Source organism: Hemicordylus capensis, chromosome 2 (genome assembly GCF_027244095.1).
Source record: "Hemicordylus capensis ecotype Gifberg chromosome 2, rHemCap1.1.pri, whole genome shotgun sequence".
In the NCBI taxonomy this organism is placed as follows: Eukaryota; Metazoa; Chordata; class Lepidosauria; order Squamata; family Cordylidae; genus Hemicordylus; species Hemicordylus capensis.
The window spans coordinates 365,821,426-365,847,834 of record NC_069658.1 but is presented as its reverse complement, the minus strand read 5'-3'; positions in this window follow the sequence as shown (position 1 = coordinate 365,847,834).

The following is a 26,409-nucleotide window of genomic DNA, read 5'->3' as shown; positions in this document are numbered from 1 at the left end:
AACATTATAATTCCAGAATGGCTGGGCAGAAACTTCTCAAAATTCATATAGAATAGCACATGATGGCAGCATTAAGTGTGTGGACTTTCATGGAGATTAGTCCTCCCATTGATTTTTATTGAATGTTTTAAAAGTTTAATAGCAGAAACTGCTACAAAAAGTGCAGTAAGAGATCTAGTCTGACAATTCCAACATAGATATGGCACAATAGACAATTAATTCAGATAATTCTGATGCAATAGAGCTCAATGAAAATTGTGTCAGAATTTATTCTGACTGTTCCAGCAGTGCCACTGCCAGATTTGATAGCACTGTTGGAGCTATTCAACTGCACATGTTATGTTGAACACAGGTGCAACAGCACTCTACTTCCTATCTGTAGCATGAATTGGAGGGGCCTGTTCACAAGTTCACTTTTAAAATAAACACAGGTACAGTTATTCACACAAAAAACATGTGCATGTATACACTTGTATAACATAATTAGGCTATTCACACGATGGGATGAAATCGGGCTAGTGGAGGCTAGCCCGATTTCGCCCCATCCTGTGAATCACCGGCTTGGCTGCAAGCCCAGTGGTTCCTAGGCGAGTAACCCGCCTAAGTACCTCTGCCCTAAAACCAGGTTTGCAGAGTGAGTGCTCCGCAAACCTGGTTTTAAAGATCGTGAGTAGCCGCGGTGTGGCTCCGTGCCGCAGTTACTCACAAGTAGACCCCTGGAGGGGAGGCAAAAAGCTGGCTCTGGGGGGTCTCCCCTCGCGCAGGGCATACTGGAACTTCTGGGGGCTGCGCGCCCCCCGAGCTTCCCAGCTCCCGCCAGCTCCATCATGGAGCCGGCAATCGTGTGGGCAGCCAATCTGGCCACCCAGGGCTCCCTCCCTGCTCATGTGTGGGGAGAGCAAGCTTAGCCCACTCTCCCCACTCACCCTTCTAAACCGGGTCTCACTGATCGTGAGACCCAGCTCAGTGTCTGAATAGGGCTTCTGTCCACATGATTGAGAATCCTGCAAAGGCAAGGTTCCCAGCTTCATGAACACTACTCTTCGTACATACAGCTGTGCACATGATAACTCCTTTCAGCTATTTGTTGAAAGCCTGTTGCTCTCCTGCTACGTGCGTTCATTGAATATGTAAACTGAATGAGTAAAAAGGCCTCTTGTTGTCAAAGGGAGGAAGTAAAGATCTGACAGATAGTAAACATGAAAATGAGAACTTAGTATCCCATTCAGTTCCTGATCACTGAATGTGATGCAGCTCATTATACAATAAGACACAAGGAGAGAGGAAAGGGCAATTTTTTCATTTGCCTTGGGCCAGCTGCAGTATGCGGGGGACTCTTTGTAGTTCCTCAGTGATGACAGAAGTGCTCTCTGCATCTGCTCAGCCAGTCTTCCTTTATATGTTTCAGGGTTCAGTCCTGACAGCAGGGGTGTAGCTAGGGGAAAGGGGGCCCGTGCTCACCCCTCTCTCTTGTGGCCCCTTGGAGTGAGGGAGATGAAGAAAATAGGGGTGGAGCTGAGGGCTCTCAGGAGCTGGGCGGCCCAGGTTTTTTGAACCCATTCGCTCAATTATCGCTACATCCCCTGCCTGGCAGTGAAAACATCTGCCAGAGTGGAGCTGTAGCAATACCGAGTAAAATTTGGAATACTATCTGAACCTTTTCATGTTACATGTTATGTGCTGTTTCATAAAAAGGAACTGGCTCTGGTTTCCAAAAACAACAAGAACAAAACCTGCCTTCATGAGGGGCCTGCTTCTGTGACTAGTATAAAGTCTGAGAAGCTTCCTCATGGAAGGCACAACAGCAACTTCTTTTGTGAGCAGGGATTTCAGCATCCAAAACACATCTCACACACAGAAGCTCACACCACATCTTCCTTGAGTCAGTTTCTAAACATTACACTAATACAAGTAGACCATTCATGTCAATCATTTCTGGTGCGTATCAGAATTGATTCATAACATATACATTGGTTCCATGTATTGATATTGCATCCACTCATCCAGGGGCATAGCAAGGTTGTAGTAGGCCCAGAGACAAGATCTTAAAATGCCCTTCCCCCCACCCCACTCATTGAAGCTCAGCTCATGAAGTAAAGAAATCTTAAATGAGGCTGAATAGTGGTAACAAAAAGCATATATATATATATATATATATATATATATATATATATATATATATCCTATGTGCCACATCATCCCATCATCCTAAATTATTTTTTTTAAGGTTTTGTAAATTGTGGATGATGCAAGTCATTTAATGGTACTAGAGAAAGACATGCTGTTCTGGTAGCTCCTGGTCTTAACACCAGTGCTGTCAAGTCTCCCGTTTTAGCCAGGAAACTACCGTATTTTACCTCTCTTTCCCGCCGTCCTCCCGTATTAGTATTTTCCCGGAAATCTCCCGTATTATATAATTTTTTAAAAATCCTCTCTGCCACTCCAAACTGAACTCTGTCAGTGATTGTGGTGGAGATTGGCGAGCCCCGGCCACCCTATTCCCGCCCTCCATGTGCCCAGCCAATCAGGTTCGGTTCTGTAAGAGCACAGACAGGGCCAGAGGTGGAGTGGGCGGGGATTTGGCTGCTCATGTGACTGCAGCGAAGGCAGGATGCGGGCCGCCGGCAAGATGGCGAAGGTCTCGGAGCTATATGACATGACTTGGGAAGGTAACGCGTGTGGGAGCGGGGCGGGGAAGACGAGGGGTGCCCGTGGCGGCGGTGACGAGCCCCATGTTGGAGCTGGGGGTCCCGCCAATTCTGGGGTGCGACCTGGGGCAGTGGTAGGAGCCCCTTCCCTGCCCTGCCTCTCGCCTCTTAAGCTTCAACCGTCCCTTGCCCCGCACATGCCCGCAGCTGGGCATGTAGCCCCACACTGGGCGTCCTCTCAAGCCCAGTCCACGTTTCTTTATGGGGGGAGTGGAAGTTATAATCCATCTTGGTTATTGCACGTATTGAACCTGGAGGCTTCATAGATAGACACAGGAAACTGCCTTACACCAAGTTTAATCTTAGCTCAGGTTCATATGCACTGATTGGCAGAGGCTCTCCACGGTTTCAGGCAGGAGTCTCTCCTATTTCTGCCTGGAGGTGCTGCCAGGGATTGAACCTGGAACTTTCTTAATTCAAGCAAATACTCTGCCTCTGAGCTCCTGCCCCATCCACAACATGTAGCTGGTTTACTTGGCTGCCTTCTGTGTTCCTCCTCCTCCTTAACATGGTTCTCCCAGATTCATTTCCTGAAAAATCTTTTGAGTTAACCCCTCAACCATCATTCCCAACTGAATAAGCACAACTGGACATCATTGGCTCTCTTTGTCTCCCTTTTCTCTGTTGTTGTTGTTTTTATTATTATTATTATTATTATTATTATTATTATTATTATTATTATTTATTTTACATTTATCTCCTGCTCTTCCTCCAAGGAGCCCAGAGCAGTGTACTACATACTTGAGTTTCTCTTTCACAACAACCCTGTGAAGTAGGTTAGGCTGAGAGAAGTGACTGGCCCAGAGTCACCCAGCTAGTTTCATGGCTGAATGGGGATTTGAACTCGGGATTCTGATCACCTAATTGTAGTTAGTAAGTGGTTGACAAGTGGTTATTTTAGATTTCTTGTACACCTATCTTAAAATTTGAGAGATACTGGAGCTTGGTTGTGATGGTGGGATGGCTCGCAGCGGGTGTCGGAAAATTTCCCTTATTTTCAAATCCAAAACTTGACAGGTATGCTTAACACTCACATCAATTTCAGAGGATGAATACAACTGAAGGAAGCCCGGGCGGATGCATGGCTGGGGGAGTCAGTCATGTGATTTGCCTCTGGGGGGGGCCAAGGCAGTGGGCCTCCAGACAACTGTCTCCCCTTGCCCTATTATAGTTATGCCTCTGCACTCATCATAGTAGATTAGGGGTTCCTAACCCAGGTCCCCAAATGTTGTTAGGCTACAACTCCCATAATCCTCATGGCTGAAGGCCAATGTGACTGGGGATGCTGGATGTTGTAGTCCAACAACATCTAGGAACCCAGGTTGGGAATCCCTGTAGTAGATGAAGACTAAAACAATCAAGTTTGACTGAAACTAAGTTGGTAATATTGATTTTCATGAGCCTATAAATTAGTCTTAAATTGTAAACAGTACATTGCTTTCAGCCCTATTGACCCAGAGTCCTTGGGTTTCAGCCATTTTGGGATTAAATATTTTAAAATCTAGTCCTGCAACCATTGTATTCCTCCATTTCTTTGATTCCCCTAGCCCCTGACTCTCAAAACAAGGTGTAACTTTGTACTGCAGATTAAGCAAACTGATTGGGAATCTGGTGAACTGGGCACTATGAGGTTCTCCGGTCCTCCTTTGGCAGTAGGCAGAAGCCATCCAACATGATCTTAAATAAGCACATTGATTGATTGATTGATTGATTGATTGAGTCATGCATGCATTCATTCATTCATATCTGTATACTGCCCTTTGTCCTCAGAATTAAGAATCACAGAGCTCAATGGGATTTATTAGCTAGGAAGTGTTTTAGGATCACAGTTTAAAAGTCTTGGCAGTTTTTAATCGATGTTAAAAAGTCTGGTGAAAGAAAATGCAGAGGGCAAGTTCTTAGATATGAGGTAGATTTGCCACAGGCAGTGGCACTCTTACTCCTGGACTTTGGGGCCAAAGTCCAGGGCCTCCACACCCCCTGGGGACCACCAAATCCTCTTTAGTCTGTCCTGGGTGGTGTGGTTGCCACAGGCCCGGACTGCGCCAGGTGGCCAAGTGTGATTATGACCTGTGCCAGGTGCTTTAGAGACAGAGCAGGGAGTGGGGAAAGAAAGATTTGGGATAGAATAGAGGGGTGATGCTTAACTTGCAGTGGGGGGTTGGGGAGGCTCCAGCAAGTGTGTGGTGGGGAGCTCCAAAGACATTTAGGTCTAGGCTCCAAAATTACCTAGATGCACCTCTGGCCACAGGGAGAAAGGAAGGCATACCAAAGGAGGAAGTGGAATACTGCAAATCCAGGTAGAAAAGGTAGGCAGACTGGGTCTCATGATAATGGACAGGAAGCCTGCAAGTTTCTCAGACGTTCTGATCTAGCGAAAGTTTATGCAAATTTTCACTCCAGAGTGCATTTATTTGAAAGGTAACAGTGAACTGCACAACTGAATGTGTCAAGAGAAGATAAAGGAAGTGGTGGGGGAAAGGAGTCGATGACCTCAAAGGTAGGGCCTTAGGAAAGAATGTGTGGAGGTGTGGACTGCAAGAAAGAGAGAGTCAAGGAGAAAATAAGGCTGGGAACCTCACTGAATGTAGGAACAGGAGGAACAGGAAGGATGTGGAAATTTAAGTGAGGCTTGAGGGTTAGGGCTATGAAAGCTGAGAACATAGGGGTGCTAGGTCTAGATGATCATGACAAGACAACTGTACCTTTTAAAGCTGAATAGAAGGGGGATTTTGATGTGGTATCTTCTGTTGTCACTGCAGTATTTTAGTCAGTTCAAATCAAAATATGCCTATAAAATTATGCATGGTATGGAGATTGTGGATAGGGAGAATTTTTTTCTCACTTTCTTGCAGCACTAGAACTTGGGGTCATCCCATGAAACTGATTGCCAGGAAATTTAGGACCAACCAAATGAACCATTTATTTACACAACACATAATTAACCTATGGAATTCTCTGCCACAGGATGTGGTGATAGCCACTGGCCTGGTTGGCTTTAAGATAGGCTTAGACAAATTCATGGAGGACAGATCTATCAATGGTAACTAGTCTGAGGGCTATAGGCCACTTCCAGCCTCAGAGGCAAGATGATTCTGAATACCAGTTGCAGGAGGAGGAACAGCAGGAGGGAGGGTGTGCCTTCATCTCTTGCCTGTGGGCTTCCCAGAGGCAATTGGTGGGCCACTGTGTGAAACAAGATGCTTGACTAGAAGGGCCTTGGGCCGGATCCAGCAGGGCTGCTCTTATGTAAATTCATGACCTTCTCCATTAGGATTCTGGAATGTTCTAAACTGTCTGGAAAAACTGAAAATTAGTTCTTCATCAAAGACTCCTGAGAAAACCTAGCAGTCATGGTATAAGTACATGTGTGGATTGCTAACAGGTTGAAGGACAGGAAACAGAAGGTAGGTATAAACTGAGAGTTTTGACAATGGAGGGAAGTAGGAAGTGGGGACCCCAGGGATCTGTACTGGGGCCGGTGCTTTTTAATTTATTCATAAATGATCTAGAAGCAGGGGTAAGCAGTGAGGTGGCCAGATTTGCAGATGATACCAAACTCTTTTGGGTAGTGAAATCCAACACAGATTGTGAGGAGTTCCAAAAGGATCTCTCCAAACTGGGGGAGTGGATGATGAAATGGCAAATGCGGTTCCATGTTGGCAAGTGTAAAATGATGTACATTGGGATGAAAAACCCCAACTTCAAGTATACGCTGATGGGATTTGAGCTGTCGGTGACTGACCAGGAGAGGGATCTTGGGGTTGTGGTGAACAGCTCGTTGAATACTGAGTACCAGTTGCAGGGGAGCAACAGCAGGAGAGAGGGCATGCCCTCAAATCCTGCCTGTAGGCTTCCAGCGGCATCTGGTGAGCCACTGGGTGAAACAGGATGCTGCACTAGATCGGCCTTCCTGGGCCTGATCCAGCAGGGCTGTTCTTTTGTTCTTATGATCTTATGGGAAGGGACAATGAGGTCCAAAATACCAGTGTGGGGATGGTGGGAGAGATATGAATTTCATATATTGGTTTGAATGAATCAGTCAATCCCTTGACTGAAGGCTTCAGTGCAAGTAATGGTGGTTAGCACCTAATATGCTTTTACAACCTCTCCCGCCCCAGTCCATATTCTTAGCTATACAGATACAGTAAGTGTGTGTGTGTTGGGAGAGTGTCTTGTGGGAGATATGTATCCTTTGGTAGGTACTCTGATCAGAAACCCAGCTCTGTGGCTCCAAATATATACTGTTCCCAGTCCACTTCCTCCCTGTCCCCTTTTTTCTTTTTTTTCTGAGTCACAGTTATTTGGTTCCATTGTAAAAGTTTACTCTGCTGGAGATCATTTAAGATAATGATTGTTTTAATTCTCATATACTTTCAGGGTTTGGAACATGCATTTGTACATAAACTTATTGATATATTAAATGAATATGAAAGTGTGCATTTCAGGGCCAAACTAGACATGCCCCAACTTGTGTAAGTAAAAGCCATGCTTAAACAAATATGAATGAAGTAATACAAATGAATCAACTGAAGACATCCCAAAGTACCCCTGATGTTCCAGATCAGCCCATGAGGAAGTCCTTTTTGCGCAAAATATTTGAAAAGAAGTCTGAGAAAAATCCAGTTGACCAGAGATGTAGTTTACTAGAGATGCAGCTACAATGCGGGGTGTGTGTGTGTGTGTGTGTGTGTGTGTGTGTGTGTGTGTGTGCCCAGGGCCCTGGGTCTCAGGGGGCTACCAGCTGCCTCCCCTACCCCCAGTGCACCACCATACTTGGCACTCTGCTGGACACTCTCCAATTCCACTGAGCTACATGGCACAGCAGTTCTGAGGCAAAGCATGAACAGGCAGCCTCTTTAAGACAACCCTGTTCTCACTCACATCTGTGCAGCCCAAACCCACTGAGCTGGCCTGGCATGCCCATGACAGCTCAGTGACATCATCAGGCCATGCTGGCACAAAACAAGTAGGTGTGGTGGTGGTGGTGATGAAGGCAGCTGGGTGGGTGGCCGTGGGAAAGGAGGCTGGCAGCTGCGGTGAAGGTGGCTTAGTGGGTGGTTGGAGGTGAAGGTTGGTGAGCTGGGGGACCCATCCTTTCATCTTACCCTGGAGATGCCTCCAACCTTGCTACACCACTGCAATCAACCCTTGTGTCAAAAAAAGTGCCTTCCCTACCAGGGCATGATACAACTGACTTTAGGAACAGGGCAGGCAGACAAAATATTATCCACCACCATGATACAACCTCCAAAGTTATGAGCATTTCAGGGCCAACTAGAAATACACCAACTTGTGTAAGTCAAAGGTGTGCTTACTGCTTTCCCAAGAAGTGCTTATTTCCCCCAGAACAACATGGTGGGAGGCAATATTTATCAGGACCATGGTGCATGGGGAGCAGGAGGCTAGCCCTTTTACTATCATGTCATTTTCCCACCAAACATTGCCCTCAAAGTACCTATTTGAAAATTAGAACTTCCGAAGGGATTTTCAGTGGTGAAATGGCACAACAGGAATTGGCTAATTTCTCCCTTTGTGTGTACCACAGTCCTGATGAGAATTGCCTCACTCCCTCCCATCATATTTTGCAAAAACAGAGGCTGTTCTTGTGATAAGCATGCCTCTTATGAAAGGAAGTTGGTGTTTATTAATTACATTTTATACTGCACTTCATCACATATGCAGGCTGCATTTTTCACAGTAGAATAAGCTAATCAACAAGAGACTTTTGAACAGGTAGCTGGGGATGTTGTATGTGCATTCCAGAACTTCCTCCTCCATACAATCCTTCTGAAATTCTTTTAATATAATATGGCCGGATTTGGCACTGGTCTGCTACTGGAGTAGGCACTGAAACAGAAACGCTGAGATTATTCAATAAAAGGACACTGGCTGACATCCTGACCAAATTACTCATTGGAACTACTATTCTAAAGGAATACTAAATATCCATAGGACTTCTTCAGGAACTTTCCCACCTCATCCCACTTATGTGAAGTACACTCTCAGTCCTGACAATTCAAGCACTCCTTCCCTCTTATCTCTCAGGTAAAGGTAAAGTGTGCCATCAAATCGACTCCTGGCACCCGCACAGCCCAGAGAATACAGGAGGGGTTTACCATTGCCTCCTCTGGAGTATGAGATTATGCCTTTCAGCATCTTCCTATATCGCTGCTGCCCAATATAGATGTTTCCCATAGTCTGGGGAACATACCAGAGGGGATTCAAACCGGCAACCTTCTGCTTCTTAGTCAAGCATTTCCCTGCTGTGTCACTTAAGGCAACTACTTGGAACCATTTCTCACCATCCCTACCCTACTGTCAGGTAGCTCTGTGTTCACAAGGAGAGTCATAAGAACATATGTGTTGTACAACGCTTCAGTCCTCGCTCTTCACATTGCCAAGACTGCCTCTCGGGTTATGCCTTTTCCACACAAGCAAATATATTGGCACAAGGCACAGAAGCATCTAAGCATCTTGAGAACCTTTCATTTTAAAACAACTGATTTTAAAATAAATGCTGAGGTTTTCCGGATGCTGAATTGTGTGCCTTGTGTTAATATCTTCACTTCCTCTCTGGTCACAATTTATTTTACCAGATGACTACTTTGAGAAGGGAGTGGGAATTGGTGGGCTAGTGGCCTACTGGCAACTCCTTTTGCCACAATTGGCACTTTCTAAACCTCTCTTTTGCCTCTGGATTAGGTTGGTTACTGGGAGAGGGGGGAAACCAGCAACTCTCAAGAGGTCCAGATTTGGCCATGCGAACTCCAGTTTCTGACCCCTAATGTAGCTCTCGTATAAATGTCAGCCACATTGTGTGCAGCAAGATCTCTAGTTCCTGGATTATGCCCTTGCTCAAGTATTTCTGGCATGTGGAGAAGATATACTGATGGAAGCCCCCTGTGGTGGATCACTCCATAGAACTTGCAATCGTAAAAACAAAAGATAACCTTCACCCAGCTTAAGTCCAATAGATAAACTTCACACACATACAAGCTAAGCAAAGGTCAAGAGAGTTATCTATCATCAATGAAATGTTTGTTTTGAGGGTTGTCTTCTAAAGTAGTTCTTTATTGCCAGTAAAAACTTTCTGAATTGTGTAGAGTGCCATTCTGGAACAGGTTTAGACAGCACAGAAGCAAGTATCAACTTGAGCAATACAAGATAACATGAAAATGCATGCTTGTTGAAGTGTCTTCTTCAGTCTGAACTTCGGAACTATATTTAGAATGAGCAGATGGTACAAAAGTCCTCTAGCATCTCTCTCTCTCTCTTTCGTGTTGATGATGAAAAAACTGCATCGATAGTCTTAGGTAACATGAGATGGAGGGATATGTGTGAAAGTACAGGTCCAGTGCATCAGTTGGTCATTGATTTGGAAACAATATACTATCATGGTTCAACACTGGCAAGTTCTTTGTAGTTATGTACTTTTATATAATACCACCACATTTAAATAGCATGTACCATTGGACAATACTGTGCGTGTGTAGAAGTCTTGCCACATTCTTAACTGCTCATTAGTCGCTCATTGACATTTAATGATTGCCACTTCAAAATCCAAGTCCAATATCATCCACCCATGCTCTGTACTTTGCTCCTGTTCCTCTGTAAATTTTTCCTTTTTTAAAGACATGGGTTGACATATGTTAGCCCAGTAATGTAGCATGTATGCTAATTGTGCAAACACAAAAAATGGTACTACTGATATTACGCAAGAGTAAGCCTATCACCACATCCCACAGCAGAGAATTCCATAGATTAATTGTGCACTGTGAGAAAAACTCTATACATACTTACAGGGGTGTAACCCTATTAAAAAAGGACTTGCTCTTGTGTAAACATGCATATGGTTGTGATGCCTCAGTCTCTCACACATTTTGTGTGTGACTGGATGGGAGGAGTGTGTTTGTATGTGTGTGTGAGAGAGAAAAGGAGAAACAAGTGGAGACTAGGCCTCTTGTCATCACTTCTCTTCGTTTCCTCTTCCTCACTCACCATTTCTGACAGATTTTGCCACCCTCAAAACTTTCTTTAGAGATCCTAGAACAGGAATCTATCTGTATATATATTTAATTATCTAAAGCATACCCATGGCTAATCCCGTGCATGCCAGCTCTCGCGGGAGTTTGCGAGCAGAAGCACCTGATTGGGCAGTGAGGATTCCATATGCAGATAGGGAGAAGGAGTCTGTGAGAGCAGAAGCACCATGGTGATTGGGCAGTGGGGATTCCATATGCAGATAGTGGGGAGGAGCCTGTGGTGCTGTGGGGATTGGGCAGTGGGGATTCCATATGCAGATAAAGAGGAGGAGCCTGTGATGGTTAAGGTCAGTTGAAATGCAACTGTTACTGATCGGAAGATGTTCTTGAAGGAATCTATATTTATATGTACAGGAATCTATATTTATATAAAAGGATAGCAGGCAGGGGTCTGCGAAGAGAGGAGTCATGAAGAAGGAAAGGGCCCCTTCAGGAGAAGGAGGATACCGTTGTGTGAATGAGATGAGGAAACAAGATGAACAATATCTGTTAACTCACAGAGGGAGGGAGGAAGAAAGAGTGGGGAAGAGCGAGTGGAGGAGAGAGAAAGAGAGAAAAAGAAGGGAGGGGAAGAGAGACAGAAGGAAGGGTGAGGGATGGGCCCAAGCCTATCAGCAACCTGCGGGGAATGAGCGGCCATGATGGCACTGGCAGCAAGGAAGAGTCCAGTCAACCACGGCTGATGTTTGGGACTACCGAGGCCATTGTCAGAGGCAAGCAGGCAAGGGATGGGCCTGGGCCTGTCAGCGGCCTGGGGGAACAAGTGGCCATTGCGGTGGCAGCAGCGAGGAAGGGCCCAGTCAGCCGCCACCGCTGCTGCTCCTGTGTGGAGAAGCAGGAGCGGGGCTTGGGAGGGGAGGTCTCTGGGGATAGGAGGCTGCAGCTTGGCCAATGGGTGCGAGCAACGCTGCAGCCGCAACCAAGAGGGGTTAGGTGATGGAGTAAAGGGATGGAGGAGTGACCAAGAGGAGTGAGAGGGATGGCTCAGGTGTGAGTGGAGAGATCTCTGAGGTGAGGGGGGCTGTGGCAGGGAGTGAGGGGAGCAATCAAGTACTAGCGTGCAGATGCTCTGTGCAGGTTAAGCTAGTTGTTGTTGTTGTTATGCTATTATTATTATTTATGTTATTTTATGCTATTTACACACAGTCTACCAGATGTTATTGACTAGATTTGGTACTTTAATTATTGTGCCCTTTCCAAGGGTCTAGGATAACTAAAGAAAAATTAAAGATATTGTCATAGTATTTGTGCTGTCCTGAGTAGTGTGGTTTTCTGTAGTTGATGTGTTGTAATTTTATTGATGCCCAAGGTGTCAAGATGGTGTTCAAGTTCTCTTGGAACTGCACCAAGGGCACCAACAACTTTTGGCACCACTATTGTTTTCTTTTTCCAGGCACCACTATTGTGTAGTGGTTAGAGTGCTGGACTAGGACCGGGGAGAGCCAAGTTCAAATCCCCATTCAGCCATGATACTAGCTGGGTGACTCTGGGCCAGTCACTTCTCTCTCAGCCTAACCTACTTCACAGGGTTGTTGTGAAAGAGAAACTCAAGTATGTAGTACACCGCTCTGGGCTCCTTGGAAGAAGAGCGGGATATAAATGTTAATAATAATAATAATAATAATAATAATAATAATAATAATAATAATAATAATAATTTCAATCTGAAGGTCCTTGTATTTGGTTATTTACTCCAATTGTTTCTTGTTGATTTGTTTATGCCCTGGGATTGCAATATCAATGATCAGAACCCAATTCTTCTCAATAACTGTCAGATCCGGCGTATTGTGCGCCAAATGCCTATCAGTTTGTATTTGAAGCACCCAAAGGATTTTTGCCTTCATTTTCTGTGACCTCAGTCGGATGATACCACCAATTCTTGCTTGCTGGCAGTTTGTAATTCTTGAAAATGTTCCCGTGGATCATTGCAGAAACTTTGTTGTGTCTTTCCTTATAATCAGTCTGTGAAATTTTCTTACAACTACATACAAGGTGCTCAACCGTCTCAACTGCTTCCTTGCATAATCGACACTTGCTGTCTTTCTGGGCAGTATTTGTTCATAATGATTGTTCCTGGGCTGCCAAAATGAGACCTTCCATTTCTTTTTTCAGTGTCCCCTTCTTTAACCACTGCATGTTGTGCTATTGTTGACTTTCAATTGTATGTCATTAAAGAACTGACCATGCAATGGTTTGTTGTGCCATTTTTCTTGTCGATCCCAGCGCTGCCCCTGTGCCTAGCCCTGCTTTTTAACCCAGTGTTTAGCCAAAGTTAAGTGGACAGGGGAGCTCCTGCCTGCCTTCCCCTCAGCATGCCCAGCAGCAGCGATAAGGTTGTGTGAAAGACCTCTGTATGTGTTTGTATGTTTTTTGTGTCTCTGTGTTGTTTCTGTAAAAGATGACAAAGGCTGTAGTCCTATGCACACTTGCTTGAGAATAAGACTCACTGAGCTCAATGGAACTTACTTCTGAGTAAACATGCATAGGCTTGTGCTGTAATAGTGATAAAGGGGAGCTTGTCTTTGTTGCTGAGTTCTTAGCTATGTTTTCTGTTGTTATCCTTAGCTCTGCCCTGTTAGCTGCCCTGTCCTCCATCCCACCAGCTCCAATAGGCAGCAGCCATCACTACATTTCATCAAAACTTTTGCAGAGTTACTTATTCTCATACGCGTGTGATGGAAAATGACCAGTTTGCTGAAATTGGCGGGGGTCGGGGTGGGGAGAGCTGCTCTTAAACTGCAACAGGGTTCATTCAGATAAGATCTGTTTGGATCCCCCCATTTACTCTTCTCTCTGTACTCGGTTCTTAGGTGCCTCCCTCTATTCATAAAAGAGAAGGCCTTGTCCTCTGTAGCTTCAGTGCTTCTTCAGCAGGTGGGACTTCCTTCTGTCGGTTATTCTAAATGTGAATGATGAATGGAGCACTTGCATTGCAATGTGGCATTGCTCTGCCTGGCCCAGCCCTTCTGGCAGTGAGGCAGCTAGGACAGCAGTAAGACGTGGTTATGCAGCAGCAAGGACATGTCCTTCAAAGGGGGCAAATCCCATATCCACTAAGACCACATTTTTAGAACTAGCTAGACTAGTGTTACAAGGGGGAAACCAGGGTGGCTTTGGAGAACGAAGGGTGCGGTTGTAAAGCAGGCAGTTTTTCTCAGAGACGATAACAGACACAGAAGGGGTCAAGTTTGAGCAGCTTGAACAAGTAAGGAAAGATGGCAGAGTGGAAGGCAGACCAGGGACATTTCTAGACGGCTGTTTGTCTCGCCTTTTTTCCAGCTCCTACAGTACTTCCTGCTGGGCTCTCATGAAGGATTCAGACGCCATGTGTGGGCTGCTGAAGAATCCCATTCTGCCTCCTTGTGAGTTTTGGCTCTGCAATCAGATGCTAAGTACCTCCCTTAGCATTATTTTCACAGCCCCAGCTGCCAGGCAGTGCTTACTTTCACATCTCTTTTAATGTTTATTTTAAAGTAGTCATAGATGGAAAGTAAGCACTGGCCAGCAAGCAGTGGTGTGAAAATAGTTCTAAAGAGGTGCTCAGCACCTGACTGCAGAACCAAAACTCACAAGGAGGGAGAATAAGATGCTCCCCACACACAGCATCTAGATTCTGAATTAGAACCTAGCAGGAAGTACCGTTACCAACCCCTTCAAATTTGCACAGTTAAGAGCTTTTAAGTTACTAACTAGGTTCCAATCCTCCATTCGGCGGGTGGCACTCACTTGGCTAGCCAGAACCCACCCAATGTCTCAGGTTCCCCATCCCAGAATTCCCTGGGTCTGCTAATTTGCATCTGTCACATCAAAAGCCTTTTTACCCAGGCTTTTACATGAGCGTTTCTATGCTGCTTCTATGTGTTTTTATTCTTGTGTCTATGTGTTTTTATGCTTGTATTTTATAGTTTTTAAATTGGATTTGTTTTATATTTTAGCTTAATATTTTAATTGTCATTTTTATTGTATGTTTTTAACTTTTGTAAACTGCCTTAGGGTTGTTTTTAATGAACGGCAGTATAGAAATTCAACAATCAATCAATCAATCAAATCATGAGGCCCAGCCAGGCTTCATTTCATTCCCAGTTAATTTCATGCCCAGTTTTTCCTGAGAGCTCAACCCAAAGCTGCTCAAGTAAAGAGAACCACTTGGACCCTTTGGAGTTTGAGAGGTTGGGAACCTAGGAAGGACCCCCAGGAGCGGGGTCCCAATTCAGATGGGTTTTCACAAGCTCATGACAGGTCTGGTCCTTTGAAGAAACAGGAAATCAACCACCCAGATGACTTGCCTAATAGATTAACTTCTCATGAGAATGCAGGCTTCAGGCATGCAAGCCTGACTGGGCCCAGGAGAAACTTGGAGCATTCCAACATCTTGGCCCAGGTCCAACAATCCAACACCATCAACGGCTATGGTGAACCATTTTGCCTTGGGCCCAGAATCCCTCATAACTACTGAGTCAGACCATTGGTCTATCTAGCTCAGTATTGTCTTCACAGACTGGCAGCGGCTTCTCCAAGGTTGCAGGCAGGAATCTCTCTCAGCCCTATCTTGGAGATGCCAGGGAGGGAACTTGGAACCTTCTGCTCTTCCCAGAGCAGCTTCATCCCCTGAGGGGAATATCTTGCAGTACTCACACTTCTAGTCTCCCATTCATATGCTATCAGGGCAGACCCTGCTTAGCTATGGGGACAAGTCATGCTTGCTACCACAAGACCAGCTCTCCTCTTCTCCCTGACCTTTCATGGTTCAAGTATCCAACTTCCCTTGGAGCCTTTGGTTCTTTCCCCTCTGTTTTATATTGCCATTAGAGAATCTACGCTACGCTTCACCTAACACTAGAGAGTCTACACTTACATCCTATTCAAGAATCCACATTTAGTCCATAGGCATTTATAATCATTTATTAGTTGCATGATTAGCTAATCATAGAAGTTACATTTAAACTCATGTCCTATCTAATGTATATAATAACAGTATGTGGGAATGCCCTGCATGTTTTTTATCTCCGTTTCCTTTTATGAATTTAATAAAATATATTTTGACCCCTTCTGTGTCTGTTATTATTTCCAAGAAAAACTGCCTGCTTTACAACCACACCCTTTGTTCTCCAAAGTCACCTTGGTTCCCCCTTGTAACACTAGTCTAGATAGTTCTTAAAATGTAATCTTGATGGATATGGGATTTGGTCTCCTTGAAGTCCACTCCTTTTACATAGAAAATGGGGACGTAATGCCCATTTCCCAAAAGTGGACATTCTCCATCTTCTAACATAAGGATGGCACAGTTAGGGTCCTATAAAGTCACTGAAACCAGTTATAGATGGTAGACATCAAACGAAAGGTGTGCTTTATAGAAGTGGCCAAAGGTAATTTGAGGTTAAAGGCTTTTGGGGATAAGGGTGGCATAAATGCGGCTGTATATAGTCTGTTTTGTAACTAGTAGGAAGGGTTGTATAGAATGCTTACAGTAAAGTAATAAAGCCTTTTAAACTGCACGGACCTTCCCTTTCTCCACCCCCAAAGGCTGACTGACAATGGAAGCCTCCCTTGCATCATCCCTGCTAGCAGAGCTCGTAGGATGTCTACCTCAGGAATAAATGTGGCCTTCTGAGCCTGTTCATGTCATCAGCAGCAGCATCAACAAAAGTACATTGTATTCCTTTGCACTGTTTCCCCCTTGCTTGCTTTTTATGAGGTGTTTGGTGCTAGAACCTAAGCTTTCCCTCCAGGCATTGCTTGTTTCTGTCATGCAGAGATTGGCCAGCTCTGATCAGGAGATAAACAGAACTATACTGTGTCAGAATAAGGAATCTTGAAAGGGTGACTGAAATGCAAGCTTTCGCTTGTCTAAGGCCTATTGAGAGAAAATCTAAAATAGAGAAAACCATATTGCATTTAGGGCTTGTTAAAACCTCTATTTTATTTTTCTCCTTTTCAGAGAGGGAGGGAGAGAGAAGGCTAATGCTGTTTTAAAGCATTCAGATAGCCAGCTTGAAGGGATAAAGGTACTATATGAAATAATATTCTTCTGTCATGGTTGCCTCTGGTGGATAACCCTTTACACCCCAGTATGTAAGCTATATCAGGAAACAGTAAACTGTAAGCTATATCAGGAAACAGTTGTGTGCAACCAGAAATTACACCACACGTGGGTCCATAAATTAGACCACACATGGTTCATGTGCCTCACAAACCTATTGTAATGACAATACTGAGAGATAAATACTCAGAGAAAAACCTCTATTAAAAAAACCACTAGTTTACTTATATAGCTTCCAATGCAGTATACAGCTGGCCCTTGTTACTCATAGTCCTGGCACCCATGGTTTCGCGTATCCATGGTTGGTTCATAGGGGCCCAATTTCTTTATTTGCGGGTCAAAAATAGGGATGGTTTTCTGGGGGGGGGGGGATTGTTTGTTTATTTGGCTTTGTTTTTTGTTTGTTTGTTGTGGTTCTTGAGTGGCCAGAAATGACTTCTGCTGTCATTTCCTGCTGCCAATTTGTAGTGCGGAGCCATTTTGTGGCTCTTTTCTGTTAATTTTTTTTTTAAAAAAAAAACACCTTAAAAAGGAATCTTGGGTCAAGAATTCCAGAAATGGCCCAATATGGGCCATTCTAGTGGGTATTGGAGATCACCCAGATCCAAAATAGGCTTCCCTACTTCAGGAATTATCCAGTACCATTCAGGGAATTCCAGAGCTCCAAATGGAGGTGAGAGTCCTCATTCTCACCCCCACAATTGTGGCTTCATGACATGGGGAGGCATCTATCTATCTGCTTGCCTCCCCGTGCATTTTTTCCTTAATTTTTAGGTTATTTTACTTACAGGGTTTTTTTTTAAGCGTTACATCACTTTTCCTCCATGATACCGTGTGAGTACAATTTCTGGGTTACTTTTAAAAATGGTTGGATTAACTTGTAATTAAATACAGAGAGTCCAGTCATGCTCACTTACCTGTGGGACAACTTTAAGAGCTCCCTTTCTAGCTGTCCACCCCCCACACCAACAAAAAATTCAAAACAAATTTCCCCATAGACCTCTATGAGGATTTTTGCTGACTAAAAAATTGGATTCTGAATCAGCTACTGAATTCTGAAGGGTCCAAAGGACTCAAAACCAGTATTTGTGGTTCTGCATCAGATCAGGAATTTGTGATCATGCACAGCCCTAAAAATTTCACCTTTATTATTTGTTTAGCGCATTTTTATATTAATTTAGATTCTAAATTCCTTCACTAATTCTTATGTTTGAGGAGCAAGAGCAAATTTAGGTCCTAAAAACACATCCTAAAAAAACAACCAAGTTGCAGGAGAAAGGGTTGTAGATAAAATGGTTTGCAGCTTTTATAAGCCTAGATGATTCAATATTTATAGGCCTGGCTAATTCCAAATGAAATAAGAAAAGGGGTGATTTTATTCCTAATATCCATCACACTTATTATTAAACACTAATATGGGTGGTAGTATGTAGCGGATTTAGCCCAGCTTTTGTCTCAAAGCAAGCCCACGTGAGGGGAAGAAAAATGCTGAATCATCCTCTCTCTTGCTTTCACCACAAAGCCTGTTCCTTTAAACTTAAACCATTCCTTTAGTAGCTCAATAGCTGCCACTATGCCCATTTTTTAACAGTTTATTCCCACCCCTCTGGTGTGGGCAAAATTCCAGAGAACTCTCCTCCTCTTTACTATTGGAAAAGTACACAACCACCTCCATGTGCAAGTCTACACATGATGAGAAAACCTGGTAAGGTTGCTGAGCAATTAAAATTGAGATATGTTTGCACCAAAGTAAAACCCCTTTTCCTGAGTTAAAAATCCACTCAGAGGCAGGTAAAATACAAAGAATAAAAAGAAAAAAGCTTTATTTAAAATGCTATAGACTGCTTCCATCTGAGGCATTCTCAGCTTTTAGCTACAGGTAAAAGAAAGTAGTTGCAAGAAGACTTCAAAAAGCATCCCAGTTGCAAGGAACAGGGATATAGGGACCTTTAACCATGGTGATTCTCTTTATTTAGCAGGGGGAGAGTAACTGGCCCTATCCACCCCCAGCACAGTACCTCCAGTGACTGTTGCTGGTGTGTATCTTGTGTTTTTTTTAGAATGTGAGCCCTTTGGGGACAGGGAGCCATCTTATTTATTTATTATTTCTCTGTGTAAACCGCCCCGAGCCATTTTTGGAAGGGCGGTATAGAAATTGAATTAATAATAATAAAAAAATAATAATAACAATAACAACAATAACAACAACAACAACAAGCGTGGACCATCTAATCAGCTGTTGTAAAAAGATCGCACAGACTGACTACAAACAAAGGCATGACAAAGTAGCAGGGATGATACACTGGAACATCTGCAAAAAATACAAGCTACCTGTAGCCAAAAATTGGTGGGACCATCAAATTGAAAAAGTTGAAGAAAATAAAGATGTAAAAATATTATGAGACTTCCAACTACAAACAGACAAACATCTGCCACACAATACACCAGATATAACTGTAGTGGAGAAGAAAGAAAAACAAGTTAAAATAATCGACATAGCAATACCAGGGGATAGCAGAATAAAAGAAAAAGAAATAGAAAAAATCACCAAATACAAAGATCTACAAATTGAAATTGAAAGGCTGTGGCAGAAAAAGACCAAAATAATCCCGGTGGTAATTGGCGCCCTGGGTGCAGTTCCAAAAGACCTTGAAGAGCACCTCAACACCATAGGGGCCACAGAAATCACCATCAGCCTGGCTTAGGAAAATTATTATCCTGGAAACTTAGAAAAGAGGGGCGGGGGGTTATATAACCAAAATATTGACTAAAAAGGGAATCTCCTTTGAGGAGAAGATTATCAAGAGAGAATTTTTAAAATATTTTTCAGAGTTATATCAGGAAACAAGAATAGATGATTAAAAAAAAAGAAAGCTTTTTGAAGGAACAAAACCTGCCGCTACTTTCTAAATATCAGATAGAGCAACTAAATACATAGATATCAATTAAGGAGGTGATAGAAGTGATTAACCGAAGTAAATCGGGAAGAGCCCCAGGGCCAGGTGGTTCACCAGCAAGTTACTATAGGACTTTTAAAGATCACTTAGTGCAAACATTACAAGAGACTATGAATGATGTCCTTAGGAAAGGGATAATGCCAGAGTCATGGAAATATGCAAATATTACATTAATACCCACATCAGATCAAGACTTAACACAAGTAAAGAACTATAGACCCATCTCTCTTTTGAATAATGATTACAAATTATTTACAGCCATTTTGGCTAATAGGCTTAAGTTGATTTTGAATAATTTTATACATGAAGACCAGGCGGGATTTTTGCCAAAAAGGCAAATGAGAGATAATATTAGAACTGTGTTAAATGTCTTGGAATATTATGATAAACATAACGAGAAACAGGTTGCCATGATATTTTTGGATGCCGAACAGGCATTTGATAATGTTTCTTGGCAGTTTATGCAGAAAGTATTGGTAGAAATGAACTTTGAGGAGAACTTTAACAAAGCGATAGGGGTAATATACTCAGAACAATTTGCGAAAATTAAAGTGAATGGGGAACTTTCAGAAAAATGTTCAATTTATAAAGGGACAAGACAGGGGTGCCCACTTTCACCTCTACTTTTTATATTAGTGTTGGAGGTTCTTTGTAGGAGTATCAGAAATGATGATCAGATTCAAGGGTTAAAAATTGGTAAACAAGAGTTTAAATTGAGATAATTTGCAGATGATGTAGTTATTTTTTTAGAAGATCCAACTGAAAGGTTGGGCAAATGCTTAGAGAAAATAGATTCCTATGGTCAACTGGTGGGTTTTTTCATTTATAGGCAAAAAACTAAGGTACTGACAAAAAATATGGATACGCAAACCCAAAATAAGTTGTATGAAATAAGTCAACTGAAAATTGAAAAGAAGGTAAAATATCTGGGTATTTGGTTATCTGACAAAAACTCAATGTTATTTCAAAATAACTATGGGGTTATTTGGGATCAGGTGAAAGTCAGTTTACAAAGATGAAAAAGGATGAAATTATCGCTGCTGGATAGAATTTCTGTTATTAAAATGAATGTACTACCAAAGGTGTTATTCCTATTCCAAATGATACCTGTAATTAATACTTTGACCTGTTTTAAATGCTGGCAGAAAAATATCACTAACTTTATTTGGCAAGGGAAAAGACCCAGAATTAATTTTAAAAACTTAACTGATACTAAAGAAAGAGAAGGTCTTGCCCTTCCAAATTTAAGATTGTATTTTGATGCAGCATGTTTGGTATGGATGAAAGAATGGATAGTTTTAAGAAACCCAAGAATTTTGGATTTGGAGGGCTTTGATAGAAGATTTGGTTCGCATGTGTATCTATTTTATGATAAGACCAAAGTACATAGGGACTTTCTTAATCATTACATCAGAAGAAGTTTGATAATAGTTTGGGAATGAAATAAGTAATACTTAGAAAACAAGGTACTTCTGTGGTTATCCCCCCTAGAAGCTGTTATGTGTAAAGAAGTGAATATGAAAACCAGATGGCTGACATATAATGAAGTGTTGAATAAGTGTGATAATAAATGGGAACTGAAAAAGGAGGAAGAACTAAAAGACAGTGTGACCAACTGGTTTCAATATTATCAGTTAAATGAGGCTTTTTAAAAAGATTCGAAAATAGGCTTTGAAGAGCAGAGATCAAAATTTGAAATAGAGTTATGTGAAAGTGATGTAAAACTAATTACCAAAATGTACAATTTGTTATTATGTGAAGAAACAAGAGATGAAGTGGTAAAATCAACAATGGTAAAATGGGCACAAGATGTAAGTCATAATATTAACTTAGAGGCCTGGGAGAAGCTATGGAAGAAAAATCTTAAATTTACAGCGTGTTATAACTTAAAAGAAAATTTAATTAAATGATGTACAGGTGGTATTTAACACCTAAGAAACTAGCTTTAATGTATTAAAACATATCTAATAAGTGCTGGAAATGTAAAGATAGCGAGGGGTCCTTCTATCACATGTGGTGGTCCTGCAGAGAGGTAAAGAGATTCTGGGACATGATTTATGATGAACTTAAAAAGATTTTTAAATGTGTATTTCATAAGAGACCTGAATCCTTTCTGTTGGGCATAATTAATGAAGAAATCTCAAAAGAAAATAGAAATTTATTCCTATATCTTATGACGGCGGCTAGAATGGTTCTTGCTCAGAAATGGAGATCTGCGGAAATTCCAGCAAAAGAAGAATGGCTGATGAAGGCATATGAATATGCAGAAATGGCAAAACTTACTGTATTAGTAAGAGATAGTCATACAGAAAACTTCGTAGAAGATTGTTTTTCATATACCGCAAAAAGGGTTTCCAATGTGAATTTGGATTTATTAACGGGGGTTGAAATGTAAAAATAACAGTTGGGGAATTTGTTATAGTAATGAAAATAATAGATTACTGTGGTGATGAAAACAAGGATTAGGACATAATAACCAGATATATAAATACGAAGAAAATATTTACATGAGAGCAAATATGGATGTTGTAGTATAACTGTGTTTAAAGATGAACAGGAAGTCACATTCTAATGTAGAAAACTAATAAAAATAAAGTGCAAAAATAAATCACCATCAGCCAATTACAAAAGCAGCTTTACTGGGAACAGCCTATATTCTGCGACAATATCTATAACAACTGACAATAAAATCCAGCCATCCCAGGTCCTTGGGAAGGACTCGATGTCTGGATAAAACAAACCAGTCAATAACACCTGTCTGACTGTGTAAACAAATAATAATAATAATAATAAATGTTACAGAGACGTTTGCAGTGCCCTGGATGGATAATTGGGCACAGGTTCAGCATTCCTTAGTTTGTTACATTACAGATAAAACACAATAAAACAGTTGCAAGGACTTGCACAGCACAAAAAGGAAAATATGTTTCTGACTCATACTAACTAGCAAACTGTTCCCTGACTAAATCCCCTTTCCCTTGGAGACTCACCTCTCACATGATGAGCTTCAAGTATCCTGAAATCCTGTCTCTCAAGGATCTGCAGTCCTTTTCAGTAGCCAACTCCATGGTTGCCCATTCTGTTGAAAGCACCACCGGCCTCCAACTGAGAACAAAGAACCCCCTCTCTTCCTGCTGCAAGGCCCTCAAGGTCCCACCCACCGTGCGCTGAGTGGCTGATCTCTAGAGGTCACTGCCTGTCAGTCAAGACAGGGTTCACTTCTGGTTCACTCTTTAGGGGAGGGAGGAGCTGTTCACAACATAGTACATCACCGTAACAAGCCAAGGGCTCTAAGTGAGGCACAACTGCCCCTGGTTCCCAGTGGCTTCAGTTGTGCCTCTCTCTGCTATCCTGCCCCAGCATTAACCAGAACTGTGCTGCCTTCAGGCTGGCCATTCATCAGGTAGAGCTGTGAGGGCTGACACAGTTACCAGCCTGCACAGCTCTACCTGATGAATGGCCAGCCTGCAGGCAGCATAGCTCTGGTTAATGCTAGGGTGTGATGGCAGACAGAGGCACAATCAAAGCTGCTGGGAACCAGAGGTAGTTGTGCCTCATTTAGTGCCCCCACTCCGGCTCATTAAGGGGGCCACTACTGAATATGGGGTTGAGGATATCACTTTCAGAAGTTGTTGGATAACCTCTAGAAATTAGTATTTGTAAATTGGTCCTAATGCAAGGTCATGCACATGTTTATCACATGAAAATTACAATCACAGAGGAGCTACTGTTATATGTAGAGCTTTTATCATGGACACAGTGGTTGAAATCTCATCACTTAACTGCAAATGTGTAGATGAGCTCTACATTTTCCACTTCTCAGTCAAAATTAATCTTTCTTTTGATCAACCTTTCCTCAATATCATGTGTGCGTGGATTTGTTACGCATGTGTCCTGTTTCTCAGCATATGAAACAGTCTCAATGACACATTACATTAAGTGTATACCTGAATATGGCTTTCATGCTTGACTATTTTGTTTACAGTTAATAGCCGGATTGGGGCCAGGGGGCATAACAAATTGGGACTAGGGCAGGGAGGCTTTAGCCTTAGCCCTGTTGTGGTTCCAGGTTTAATCAGCCCCCCCCCCCCCATTTGTTCAGGGAAAAGCCTCTCACTGGCTTTTGAGAGGCTTTGGCACACACATGAAGAGAAACAGCTACGGATGTAGAACTGGGTGGGGAAGAGCAAGCAGAAGAGAGGGCAGACCCTCCCCACTTGCCTGTGGGCTTCTCTGAGGCATTTGGTGGGCCACTGTGTGAAACAGGATGCTGGGCTAGATAGGCCTTGGGCTTAATCCAGCAGGGCTGTTCTTATGAGAAGGTCTTCTTCCTTATTTATTTATTTATTTATTTATTTATTACATTTATATCCCACTCTTCCTCCAAGGAGCGCAGAACGCTCCTTTGAGGAAGTCTTCTTGAGTTTCTCTTTCACAACAACCCTGTGAAGTAGGTTAGGCTGAGAGAGAAGTGACTGGCCCAGAGTCACCCAGCTAGTTTCATGGCTGAATGGGGATTTGAACTCAGATCTTCCCGGTCCTAGTCTGGCACTCTAACCACTACACCACGCTGGCTCTCCTTGCCACCCAAGGTTCCATTTTGTAATTCCCAGCATGGGAGTTATTCACACATTCCTTCATGCTGCAGGAGTATCTGAAGAGCGAATCTGCTTCGCAGCAGATTTGCAAAATGTTTAATGCAGAGGATTAAATTGACAGTTCACATAGCTGCTGGCTCCTCCCCGCACTCCCTGGCAGGTCTTTTTCCTGTGTGTTCCCACCTACTTGCTCTGGGTTTTTCCTCCAACCAATCACAAATCCCACCACAGAGAAAGAGGCAAGAGGGTGTTTTTGTTTTTTAGGTTTGACAGCTAAGAGCGGGAGGACACCATAAGATTTGCCAAACAGCAGCTGGATAAACAGGACACTTAACCTTTGCCTTTGTGACTGCCTTCATCACCTCGTCTCCTCCCCCCACCCCCCACCCGTCCCACACACACACATAATGGAATCAGCTCAGACAAAAAAGGGCTCAGGTTACATCCGTTCTGCATATCTAAAGCCTACGTAAAACATAGGAAGACACACATTTTGCAGTTTGTGCTTGTGTTTACCTCAGGAATTTCTCCCTCTCTATCCCCTTCTGGACTCTCTCCCATAGTATCACCAATCTGCAACAACACCTTCCCGCCTCCAGCGCTTGCAATTGCAAGTCATTAAGAGCAGACCATACCCAAAACAGCTGTCAAATTCCCCTTCATTGAGTTTTGAAAAATGCTGATTTACTGGCATAACTGTGAGATGGAAAATTCCTTATTGTTCTCTACCGCTGAAACTGTGGAGTCTCTTATCTGCCAAGGACAGACAGGGTGGGGGAAGAGGGTACGGGTGTTGCAAACTTCATTAGCATAGGCGTCGAATGATAGGCTTATTCCAAACTGTAACTGTTCTGTTTCTTGGAATGTGGATGTGTCTTCTTTTAATTTGCTTATCTGCCTGCTGAAGAACCGAAACTTGGGGCAAAGTCCAGCCTCAAGGCAAACACATGTGTAAATGTAATGAATTAATTGGTCCCTCGGGCTGAATGGGGGACGCCCAGCTGTGTAACAATGCCAAAGTATAAAACCCCAAGGCACTGGGTATTTGGCACGTTTTTCCTGGTAGGCTGCGAGGCACAGGAAAGAGCCACCAGCGCTGGTTTTGGTTCAATAAATGGTGACTATTGCTTCCTTCAATCATCCTTGTCTGTCTGGTTTGTGGTAACTGGGGTCTCCCAGGTAACATAACCACCCCATACGTAACAGAGAAACTGAGGGACATAACAGAAGCACCATTCTCCCCCCACCCCCAGCCTCTGAAACTAGAGGATTTTTAAAAAGCTGGACATACTTTGGGCTAAGCCAAAATGTGCACCCTCCATTTTGGGGAAGAACAAAGTCCTGTCTGTCCTGGTCCCTGATAGCCCACAGGGACTTTGGGGTAAATCTAGCTAATATTAGTCTGTTCTTCTGGTGGCCACACGGAGACGGGCCTTCTCGGTTGCTTCCCCAGGACTATGGAATGTGCTCCCTACTGAGATATGATCCTCCCCATCTCTGACAATTTTTAAAAAAATTTAAAAACCCATCTTTTTACTCAGGCTTTTTCAGCTTTTTAATAATGTATAGGTTTTTAATTCTGTGATTGATTGTTTTTATGTGTTTTTATATATGTTTTTAACTGTTTTATCATTGTGAACCGCCCAGAGACACTAGTGTGAGGCGGTATAAAAGTGTGATAAATAAACAAATAAACAAATAAATAAATATATGGAATGGCACACTCCAATCTGGAGTGGATTCAGAATAAAAGCCCTGTCTGTAAAGCCTCCTGGTTTATACAAGCTTAACCAGAGTTGGGTCATATCACCATAGTCCAGTTAGTCTCCAAGAACAGTTTTTGAATTCTAGGATATGCTGTTACCTCACAGTCAAACAAAAGTACAGATGTTATTGTGAGTTATAAAATAAACTTTAATGTAGTAAATATGTTTACAAAGCAATCTTATAAAAATGATACAAAATTATCCAGTTTCTCTGAGGCTCCTTTATAATGACTAAGAACACTAGCATTAAAATTTAACAGCTGGAACTTAACAGTAAAAATAAACAAACTTGTTA